Source organism: Chelmon rostratus, chromosome 23, assembly GCF_017976325.1.
Source record: "Chelmon rostratus isolate fCheRos1 chromosome 23, fCheRos1.pri, whole genome shotgun sequence".
Classification (NCBI taxonomy): Eukaryota; Metazoa; Chordata; class Actinopteri; order Chaetodontiformes; family Chaetodontidae; genus Chelmon; species Chelmon rostratus.
The window spans coordinates 18,231,122-18,242,818 of record NC_055680.1 but is presented as its reverse complement, the minus strand read 5'-3'; positions in this window follow the sequence as shown (position 1 = coordinate 18,242,818).

Here is an 11,697-nt window from a genome sequence, read left to right as displayed (position 1 = left end):
AGGGACTTAGTTCAGGCTACCAGCAGCACATGGAAAAAAAGCTAAAAATCTGCTCATGCACTGACAACAATTTACATTGTGTCCATTAAATGAAAGCCAAATTATCCAAAATATTTCTCAAATGAGATCCTACTTGCGACAGACTGACCGATTCACACGCTCTGATCTGCAGAACTTCAAATCTCTGAGTGATGCTTCCAACACATGGATTGAACCAAATCCTGTTTCCTGTTTTCAAATCCTGTCTCATTGTTGGCCTCATTGAGACTCAGGCTGGTACACTCATGCCACAGCTCTTAAAAACGGGGACTCCAACAGGGTCAACGAACCACCACAAATACTCAACCTAAAAAAGAGAACACAGTAGACCTGTTGGTTGCAGATCTCTTGTTGATTGTTTCAGTTCAGCCTCCATAGGATCTTTAGTTTATTAACCTTGTTATTCTGTTCAGTTCTCCGTTCTAGTTTTGTTTTCTAGTAGTTTCTCACCTAGTTGCTAGTGAGCACAGGTAGTTTTGACCACGACTCCCTGTGTAAGCATTTGTGATTGTAAATACAATTTTCTATTTGTACGCTTCTGTCCGCTGTATCTTTGTCCGTGTTTGGGCCCTGAACCTGATCCGTGACACTCCATCCCCCTCCTTAATGTGTAATTGCCTGTAGCCGTCTCAGAAAAGTGCAAGACCGAATCCAAAACAGAAGAAGAAGGTGCTTTGCATCTGTGTCACGGAGCACCTCAATTGGTACATGGTTGTTACTACCGACCAAAGATACGACAGCACCAGCAATGAATGGCTGAAAACCAGAATCTCCATCTGGGTTTGCACCAACAGGTGTCTTACCTAATAGCTGACTCGAGCCAACGCTAGGATTCAAAACAGGTACCTTACCTGACACTACTTCCAACCCAAACAGTCATCCTATCTGACCCTTCAACTAAGCTTACATAAGGACCCACACAAGCAGGCTTCTGTCAACATCACTGTCACTGGTATATTTAGCATAATATACCAGCATAACTTCCTTTGACAGTAAACCATTATACGTGTCAACATTTTAAGTTTAAGTTTATTTACTTCATTGATCCCAATACTGGGAAATTATTCTCTGCTTTTAACCCATCACTGGGGAAACACACACACATGCAACATGCACCATGCAGTGAAACACACACAGGAGCATTGGGCTGCAATCAAGCGCCCAGGGAGCATATTGGGGGGGGGGGGTTAAGTGCCTTGCTATAGGGCACATTAGCCGGCTAATGGAGGGGGAGGGAATACCCCACCACTAACCCTAACCCTAACCCTGATAATAAAAAAGAAAGAATACAGATACAAAATAATTAACGATTACAAAATGAAAGTATACCAATGTTGATTCTACTGGACTGACTCTGCCGACCTATTCTGGAGGTCCCCGACGGTGTCTATCATTATGATTATTGGAAGTAGTAGCAGCATTGGAAGCACTAAAATTTTGAGCAGTATTATTTACATTTTTTATCTTTATTAGGGACACGGGGCACGCACCGAGTCTTTGAGTCGCAGCTTTGAGAAAACCCTCACAAATTATATATCAAACGTGCGGTTTGATCGGGATCAGTGTGCTATTACTTTTTCTACAAATTTTGCCGGACAGTGTCTTTTTAAATCGACTCTCGGTTCTCTCACGACAGGATTTAGTTCAGGAGGTTCGCCGAACCCAAATCTCACTGCATACAATACAAACTCCTGTTCTCTGAGTCGCAGCCTGCCGGACAGTGTCTTTTTAAATCGACCATTTAGTCATTTTTCTAAAGAATATGTGATAAATTTTCCATAAGAATGAATGGGACGGGCGAAAGAAAAAAGATTGAAATTGGAGTTTTTCAAACATCTGTAGCTCAAGCATACATTCACCGAGAGACTTCATTTAAACTTTAAAACGTAGATAATTTTGTCGGCTCACAATGAACCTCAGCACATTTTTGATATCTCTTACAGTTTTCGAGCTATGACCATCTGAAGACCATAAAGTTTCTCAAAAAATGCTCAGAATTTCTCCCCCTAGAGTGGATGACATCATCACTCAGAGTGACAGAGCCAGTGAGAAATCGCCTGAAATGTGTTTCTAAAATTGCCGTAAAATCCAAACGGTGAATAGGAGACACATCATTTTTGGATCTTTTTGTAGACAAACTTGTCCTCTTTCATGTGATGTCCTCAAAAAAGCAGAGGGACTTACTGAATTTAAATAGTGAGACTTTTTGTGCAGCCAGCTCCCTCCTGCTCTCCATTAACTCTCATGTTAAAATTCAGAGCTGTTTTGGGAGAAAAGCAGAAATGCCTCCTGTCTTTAGATCGCCATAAAAAGAAAAGTTGTTGTCTCAGGAATAAAATGAGGAGGAGATATTTAGACTCAGGAAGGTCTCGGGAGTCCGATGATCTATAGTACACTCTGAGGTACGGTTCTCTCACGACAGTATTTAGTTCAGGAGGTTCGCCGAACCCAAATCTCACCGCATACTGCCTGCTCACTGCATAGTGCCTGCTTCTAACCACCTCAAGTTGTCATTGCAACCTCTGACCTGAACCCACAGCCACAGCTGGGACCAATTCATTAATCAGGGACTGACTACCTCTGATATCTGCTGTTTCCTCACATTTCAGCCTTTTTCAATTGTCCGCTGCTTCGCCATACTTTCTCCTAGAGACTTCATTCAAACTTTAAAACGTAGATAATTTTGTCGGCTCAAACACACACACACACACACACACATGCACGCACATACAGGTAGCTTGATTACAGAAATACACACACACAGAAGCTTTAATGTGATTACAGCTCCTCAATCATTGCTCAGTGAAAGATGATCATGTCTATGTTGACAGAGATGGTTCCCCCGGCAGTAATAATAATAATAATAATAATACATTTTATTTGTTAAAAGCGCCTTTCAGGACACTCAAGGACACTATACGTCACGAGAAATAACAAACAACAATACGATAAAACACAATAAAATAGAATAATCAAGTGATAAAACAAATAAGTGTAAAATCAGACTGACCATTTGACCTCATGTGGGATAAGCGTGTCTGAACAGGTGTGTGAATCATGAATCGATGTTTTTAATTTCGGGTGGTAATGAGTTCCAGAGCCGAGGAGCAGAGCGGCTGAATGCTCTGCTCCCCATTGTGGTGAGACGGGCGGAGGGGACAGACAAGTTGATAGTAGAGGAAGATCTGAGGGAGCGAGAGGGGGTGTGGACGTGGAGGAGAGCTGACAGGTAAGGAGGGGCGAGGTTATGAATGGCCTTGAATGTTACCAGGAGGATTTTGAAGTCAATGCGAAATTTGATGGGGAGCCAGTGGAGCTGCTGAAGGACAGGAGTGATGTGGATGGAAGGGGTTCTGGTGATGATGCGGGCAGCTGAATTCTGAACCAGTTGAAGTTTGTGAAGTGACTTGACAGGAAGACCGAATAGAAGGGAATTACAGTAATCCAGACGAGAAGTGACAAGGCTATGGACAAGGATGGCAGTGGTATGGGGGGTGAGGGAGGGGCGAAGGCGATTAATGTTACGTAGGTGGAAGTAAGTAGACCGGATAACATTATTGATGTGTGATTTGAAAGACAGGGAGCTGTCGAGGATGACACCCAGACTCTTAACCTGTGGGGAGGGGGAGATAGAGGAGTTGTCAATTTGAATAGAAAAGCTGTCTGTTTTGGATTGTGTTGATTGAGTGCCGATGAGGAGAACCTCAGTTTTGTCACTGTTTAATTGGAGGAAATTTGAGGTGAGCCAGGTTTTTATTTCAGTAATGCAGTCAGTAAGGGAGGAGGGTGGGAGAGTGGAAGAAGGTTTACTTGAGAGGTAGAGCTGGGTGTCATCCGCGTAGCAGTGGAAATGAATGTTGTGTTTTCGAAAGATATTGCCAAGGGGGAGGAGGTAGATAATGAAGAGCAGGGGCCCCAGTACAGAGCCCTGGGGCACACCTGTACTGGACACCTGTACAAAGGTTGGACCGGAAAGATTTCAGTTGAATAAACTGTGTGCGATCTGTGAGATAGGATGTGAACCAGTGAAGTGGGGTGTGAGTAATGCCGATGGAAGATAACCTGTAGCCCCCCGTGTCCCTTTCAAAATTTCCCAGAGGGAATTTTCTAGTTATTGTTATTAATTCTTTTGTCTCCAATTTATTCTCTTTCTTTTTTTTCTTCTCTCACTTGCTATTGTCAGGAATGTGGGGTTTTAGGAGAACTATGCGTTGAACCCAGATGCTAGTGTTGTGACGTTCACAAACGAACTGGTTCTTTTGAATGGCTCGTTAACATGAACGATGGGAACCGAGTCGCAGCTGGGAACCGTTTTTTTTTTTTTTTTCCGAGATACATGGAGGGAGCAGCTCTGCCCGCCTGCGCGGTGCTTATTAGATATGCAAATAGCATCACGCCACTGTGCACGCTGCCTTCACGTGAGTGCACCAGTAACAATAAAAAAGCAAAGCACTGTCAAAGCAGAGTGATATGGCGCCACCCAATGGAATATTTAAAATCTAATCCAGACATGTCAAATAACGTTATAATCAATATTTCAGAATAATTTAAACTCATATAGGTGGGACATCTAAATTCATTCCTCCCAGTGGTTATTTCCAAGATAAAACAAGTTCAGGCCAGACTGCCTTATTAAAACTTAGTAAATATAAAAATGAGCCAAAGGAGCCAGTTTTTTGAACGGCTCTTTGACAGGAACGGCTCACCAAGATCCGGCTCCCCTCAAAGAGCCATAAATCCCATCTCTACCAGATGCAGACACGAGGGGGCGCAGGTTCAAATTAACAAATTTAATAAACAAAGAGAAAAGCAAGAAAACCAAAACTCGGGGAACTATGAAGAAGAACACACAAAGGTAAATGGGTATAAGACAGGGAGACATTGAACAAACACATAGAACGTGGCATAACTTATGGACAACGACAACACTAGAAAGGCACTAACAAGAAACGTGGCTTGACGATGACAGCTCTTGAATAGCACTTCCATAGACTGTGGCATGGCTAATGACAAGGACACACTTACGTGGACTGTGGCATGACTAGAGACAAAGACTAAACTAGAAACAGTTAAATGGACTGTGGCATGACTAGAGACAAAGACAAAACTAGAAACAAACTTACATGGACGGTGGGAAGGCTAGGGAACATAGACAATACTAAAGACGCAGGACAAACATTTGCAAGAATGCAGCAAAGACAAGAACAAAGACAAACCAAGGAAACACTCACATGAAACACGGCACGGACATGAACAAAGATAACACAAGGACTCACTTACACAGAACGTGGCATAGGGTAAAGGCAAGGTTTCAAGGGACAACACGGGTAATGCAGACACCACTAACTGACGCAGAACAAACACTTACATGAAGCATGGCACTGTGAAGAAACATAGACAAAGACAAGACTAGAAAACACTTAAATGAACATGGCATAGACAAGAACAAAGACAACACCGGGAAAAAACACTCACAAGGCATAGGGCATGGCATGGATTCTCAGACAGCAAGGGTAATGCAGACAATCACAAAGGTGGGAAAAGACAGGAAGTAAAGCAAACAAAGAAACACAAACTTTCAAAATAAAACAGGATGTGACAAAAACAGACTAGGACAACACACAAGAGGAATCTTTAACAAAAAACAGGCGTGCAACACACAGATTATGACAGCACAAAAGAAAACCTTCAACATATATGAGACATGGCAAGCACGGATCATGACAGCTATATGTTTCTACCCCCTACCCGAAGGAGGACCTCAAAGAGAACAAACAATTAAATGTGTGCAAACGAAAAATAAGAACACAATAAAACAAAAACGAAGCCGGACCAAGTAGACTCAATATTCAACATTACAGGCAAATGCAGCACCTAAAGCTAGTGCTCCACCTCAGCTAGCAGTGCAATACCGTCTGAAGCAAAGCAACATCGTGGTTAGATTAGTAGCAGTAAAGCATAGCAGAGTAATATGGTGGCATCGGCTACAACAGCGTACACCAGAATATCATATAATGATGATGTTCAGAGTGTTGTGGTGAATTTAAGGATTTGTTTGTTGTCGCAATCAGATGGGAGTCCTTGGAAAATATTCTCTCCTCTAAAGATCCCTGACCTTAAAGAGTTTCTTTTAAAAAATATGATGATAATCAAAAAGACATGACACAGATGCAAAAAAAAATAATAATTACAACTAGAACCTGTGTTGATCCGACTGGACTGACTCTGCAGACCGATTCTGGAGGCCCCCGACGGTGTTGTCATCATTATTACTGGTTGTAGTAGCAGCATTGGAAGCAGCAACAATTTTGAGCTGCATGATTTACATTTTTTATCTTTATCATCATCATTAATTATTTTTTCTTCGGTTGAATCACTTTCTTTTTTACTTCTCTCACTTGCCATATGTTCATTCAGTTCTCTCTCTTTTATCCATCTGCCCCGTAGACTGACACACGCACACACACACACACACACACACACACACACACACACACACACACACCTGTATACACTAACATCAAACCAACACAACACACGGCAGCCAACAAAACCCTGTTCTGTACTTCAGCTGACTGGCCTGTATGTACTGAATTTACTGTTCTTCCTGTTCTTGTCTTCTTTATGTTGTTCCGTCAGTGTTTTGTGTTTTTCACTTAAAAAAAGAAAATGTTCAAAAAGCCTCAACCTTTGTGTCATCACTCCATACATGATTATCTAAACTCACAGGCTGAGTTCTGTCAGAGCTCTCAGAGCTGGAGGAGGAAACTCTTCAGTCAACAATAGGAACATTTCCAAGTACTTCTTGTGAAGCTACATTCCACTAAAGATGTGCTGGCTCTCGTCAAACGGTGCAATTATCATTTTAAAGGCATCTACCTTAATTAAAACAATCATTCATCACAACATGGTGTCATGTCTCGTCAAATCTGTTAAGTGTTTTTGTTCACTAGCGTCATGTCTTGTCATACACTTCCTGTTTTATTGTGAAACCTAACTCTCCTCTCGTTTCAGGCCCTTGACTTCCCGGTGTGTTTCCCGCCTGTCTGATTGTCTACCCCGCCCTAATTGTCTCCACCTGTTCATTGTTACCTCGTGTATATATAGTCCGCGTCTCCCTTTGTCCTGTGCCAGATTGTCATGTGCCTTGTCTCGTACTCGCCTTGCTCTCTAGCTTCCTTGATCCGTGTCTGTGTAGTCTAGTTATCAGTATTGCCTGTAAGGTCTTTTGTTTGATACTTTGCATCTAGTCTAGTTTGGTATATTTGTTTGTTACTTTGTTATCGCCTCAGCCTTCGAGCTTGATTATTCATTTTCTAGTTTTCCAGTTATCCTTAGCGTTTTCTGTTGTACTTTGTATCTCCTTCAGTTTGCCATTCATTGTTTATCCTGAGCGCTTTGAGTTAAATAAACCTTTTATTTTGAAACTCTGCTGAGCTGTCTGTGGTCTGCATCTTGAGTCCTCAAACCTTGTGCCTCCGGGCTTGTCAGTACAATCTGGCCAAACATGGACTCAGCAGACCCTAGCCAGTTAAGAACAGCTCTTACAGCTCAGGGCAGCCTCCTCCACCAGCACGAGGACCAGCTGCGTAGTATTCAGCAGGGAGTAAAGGATCTCTCAGACAGACAGAGCGAGTTACAGAGATCAGCCATGGCACAAATAAGTCTACTCACAGAACAATTCCACCGGATGAACATCCACCTTGCCAACGCTGCTTCACCTGTCGGAGAATCCCACGCTGAGCCGACCGCCATTCCGCCGGTCCGCGACCAAGCTTTGGCCGCTCCGCGCCTCGCTGCTCCGGAAAGATTCTCAGGAGACTCCGGTGGATGCAGATCCTTCCTGGTGCAATGCGATTTGCATTTCAAGCAGTATCCCGGTGCGTATCCAAATGAACAATCCAAAGTGGCATTCATGATCTCCCACCTGTCGGGGCGAGCTTCCGCCTGGGCCACGGCCGAATGGTCCAGAGAATCTATGATGTGTCAAGATGTTAAGACATTTTCCAAAATGCTGTCCAAAATCTTTGATCATGAGTCACCAGCCCATGACGCCTCCCGGGCGCTGCTGCGCCTGAGGCAGGGTCAGCGCAGAGTGGTTGACTATGCCATAGACTTTCGCAGGCTCGCCGCCGACAGTGGGTGGAACAGCCCGGCATTAAACGATGCCTTCGTCCACGGCCTGTCCGACGCGCTGAAGGACCAGCTGGCTCCGCTGGACCTGCCCTCGGATCTGGAAGCCATCATATCGACGGCCATCCGGATCGACTCTCGACTACGCGATCGGGAGAGGAATCGCCGGTGGGACAACGCGCGCCGAGGAGACGGCTGGAGACAACCTCCGAGGAAGGAGGACCGCCGCTTCGAGCTGCAGTCCGCGCCTCCGCTGTTCACGCCCACACCGCCGCCTCCTGGAACGGAGGAGCCCATGCAAATTGGGCATACCAGGTTGACGGCGGAAGAGAGGAGCCGCCGCCGTAGGGAAAACGCCTGCTTCTACTGCGGTGAACAAGGCCACCTCTTGGCAACCTGCCAGGTAAAAGAGCAGGCTCACCAACTGAAGGGAGGTCGCTGGTGAGCCGTCTGCCTGGACTGAATCCTCCTCGCGCTTTGACTAAGGTAACGTTGAGAATGAATCAGAAACTGTGTGACTTAGAGGCACTGATTGACTCCGGTGCTGACGAAAACTTCTTGGACTGGCAATTAGCCCGGGATTTCCAGGTAGCCGTAAAGAAGTTATCACAGCCCATAAACGCCAGTGCCTTGAACGGGCGTTTCCTGTTTCAGATCACACACTGCACCGAGCCATGTGAGCTGACCATAGACAATGCACACCGAGAAACTGTCAGTTTTCATTTATTCGATTCAGCTCAACACTCGCTCATTCTAGGTTTTCCGTGGCTCCGCAAAAATAACCCCCACTTAGACTGGGAAACTGGGAAAATCCTGGGGTGGGGAAGGGAATACATGACAAACTCTCCATGCTTATCTGTCCACAGCATAGAAACCCAGAGCACTGCAGCCATCGACATCTCAAAGGAAGAGAGTGAGCAGTATCCGGACTTGGCCCGGGTGCCGCGGTGTTATTGGGACCTCAAGGAGGTCTTCAATAAGGACAAAGCTACATCGCTACCTCCCCACAGATCCTCAGACTGTGCCATCGAGCTGCTCTCCGGAGCTCCCATCCCCAAGGGGAGACTCTATTCACTCTCGGTGCCTGAGCGTAGAGCGATGGATGATTACATCCAAGCCTCACTTAGGTCCGGGATAATCCGACCCTCATCCTCCCCCGCGGGGGCAGGATTCTTTTTCGTGGGTAAAAAAGATGGGTCCCTCAGGCCATGCATAGACTACAGTCCGCTTAATGATATCACTGTCAAGAACCGCTACCCATTGCCATTAATGTCCTCTGCTTTTGAGCTCCTACAACAGGCCCAGTGGTTCACAAAGCTGGACCTTCGCAACGCCTATCACCTGATCCGCATCAGGGAAGGGGACGAATGGAAAACCGGGTTCAATACCCCCAGCGGACACTATGAATATTTGGTGATGCCGTTTGGACTGACTAATGCCCCAGCTGTGTTTCAAGGGTACGTGAATGATGTTCTGAGAGAATACCTGAATGACTTTGTTTTCGTGTATTTGGATGATATTCTGATTTTCTCGCCTGACTTGGAATCTCATCAGCGTCATGTACGCCAAATCCTCTCTCGCCTACTTGCACACCATTTGTACGTAAAAGCTGAAAAATGTGAGTTTCACACTAACCAGGTTTCATTCTTAGGTTATGTTATAACCAAGAACCAGATCGAGATGGATCCCGAAAAAGTGAGCGCGGTGGCTAACTGGCCGGTTCCGACAAACCGCAAAAAATTACAACAGTTTTTGGGCTTTGCTAATTTCTACAGAAAATTCATCAGAAACTTTAGCTCTGTTGCTGCTCCTCTCCATGCTCTCACATCTGCCAAATCAGTGTTTCAGTGGTCTTCCGGTGCTGAGGCCGCCTTCCAGCGTCTGAAGACAGCCTTCGTCTCCGCTCCTGTCCTCACGGTACCTGACCCGCAACGGCAGTTCGTGGTTGAGGTAGACGCATCCAACGAAGGGGTAGGAGCAGTTTTATCTCAACGATCTGCTAAAGATAATAAGATTCACCCATGCGCTTACTTGTCACGCAAGCTAAACCAGGCAGAGAGGAAATATGATGTGGGCAACAGGGAGCTATTAGCAGTTAAGACCGCGCTTGAAGAGTGGCGGCACTGGCTGGAGGGAGCAGAACAGCCATTCCTAGTGTGGACTGACCACAAAAATTTGGAATACATTAAGACTGCTAAAAGACTGAACGCCAGACAGGCCCGTTGGGCACTGTTTTTCAGCCGGTTCCGGTTCACCTTGTCGTACAGGCCCGGGTCTCAGAACACCAAACCGGACGCCTTGTCACGGCTGTACGAGCCGGAACCGGTCGCCAAGGAGCCCGAAACCATCCTACCACTGAACTGTGTGGTCGGAGGGGTCTCCTGGCAGATAGAAAAGGATGTGCAACAAGCTATTGAGGGTGATGAAATCCCTGCAGGCTGTCCCAGCGACCGGTTGTTTGTACCGGTTCGTCTGAGGTCACAGGTGATCCATTGGGCACACACATCCTTGCTTACATGCCATCCGGGGGTAAAAAGGACTGAGTATGTGGTCAAGCAAAGGTTCTGGTGGCCCACCATGAATAAAGACATACTGGAATATGTGCAGGCTTGTGAAATCTGTTCCAGGAACAAGACTCTCCGACAAAACCCGACCGGACTCCTTCAACCCCTGCCCATTCCCCAGAGACCATGGACACACCTCGCTCTGGACTTTGTCACAGGACTGCCCATGTCTAGAGGTAACACAACCATACTCACGGTGGTGGATAGATTTTCTAAAATGGCCCACTTTATCGCATTGCCCAAACTACCGTCAGCCAAAGACACAGCTACTGTTTTGATCAGGGAAATAATTCGCATACACGGACTACCTAAAGACATTGTTTCAGACCGAGGCCCACAATTCATCTCCAATTTCTGGAAAGAGTTCTGTCAGATGCTGGGTGCTACCGTCAGCCTGACATCCGGGTACCACCCACAATCCAATGGCCAGAGCGAAAGAATGAATCAGGACCTAGAAACTTGCCTCCGATGCCTTGTCTCCCAGAATCAAACTTCCTGGAGCGACCACCTGACTTGGGTGGAATATGCGCATAACACTCTCCCCACAGCAGCCACAGGAATGTCCCCTTTTCATGTAGTGTATGGATATCAACCCCCTCTGTTTGAGATAAACGACCGTGAGGTGACCGTCCCTTCAGCCCACGCACTGGTAAGAAGATGCCGACGCATTTGGGCAGCAGCACGGAGCATGCTGTCCCGTAACCAGGCACGGGTAAAGGCAGCGGCTGATCGACACCGTAAAACGGCACCACAGTATGTTCAGGGCCAGAAGGTTTGGCTATCCACTAAGGATCTCCCCCTCCATGTGCATTCCCGAAAGCTGGCGCCCAGGTTTGTGGGTCCCTTTGCAGTGTCCAAAGTCATTAATCCCGTGTCTGTCCGATTGAAACTCCCCAGGTCCATGAAAGTCCACCCCACTTTCCATGTGTCAAAACTCAAACCTGTCCGTGAAAGCAACCTG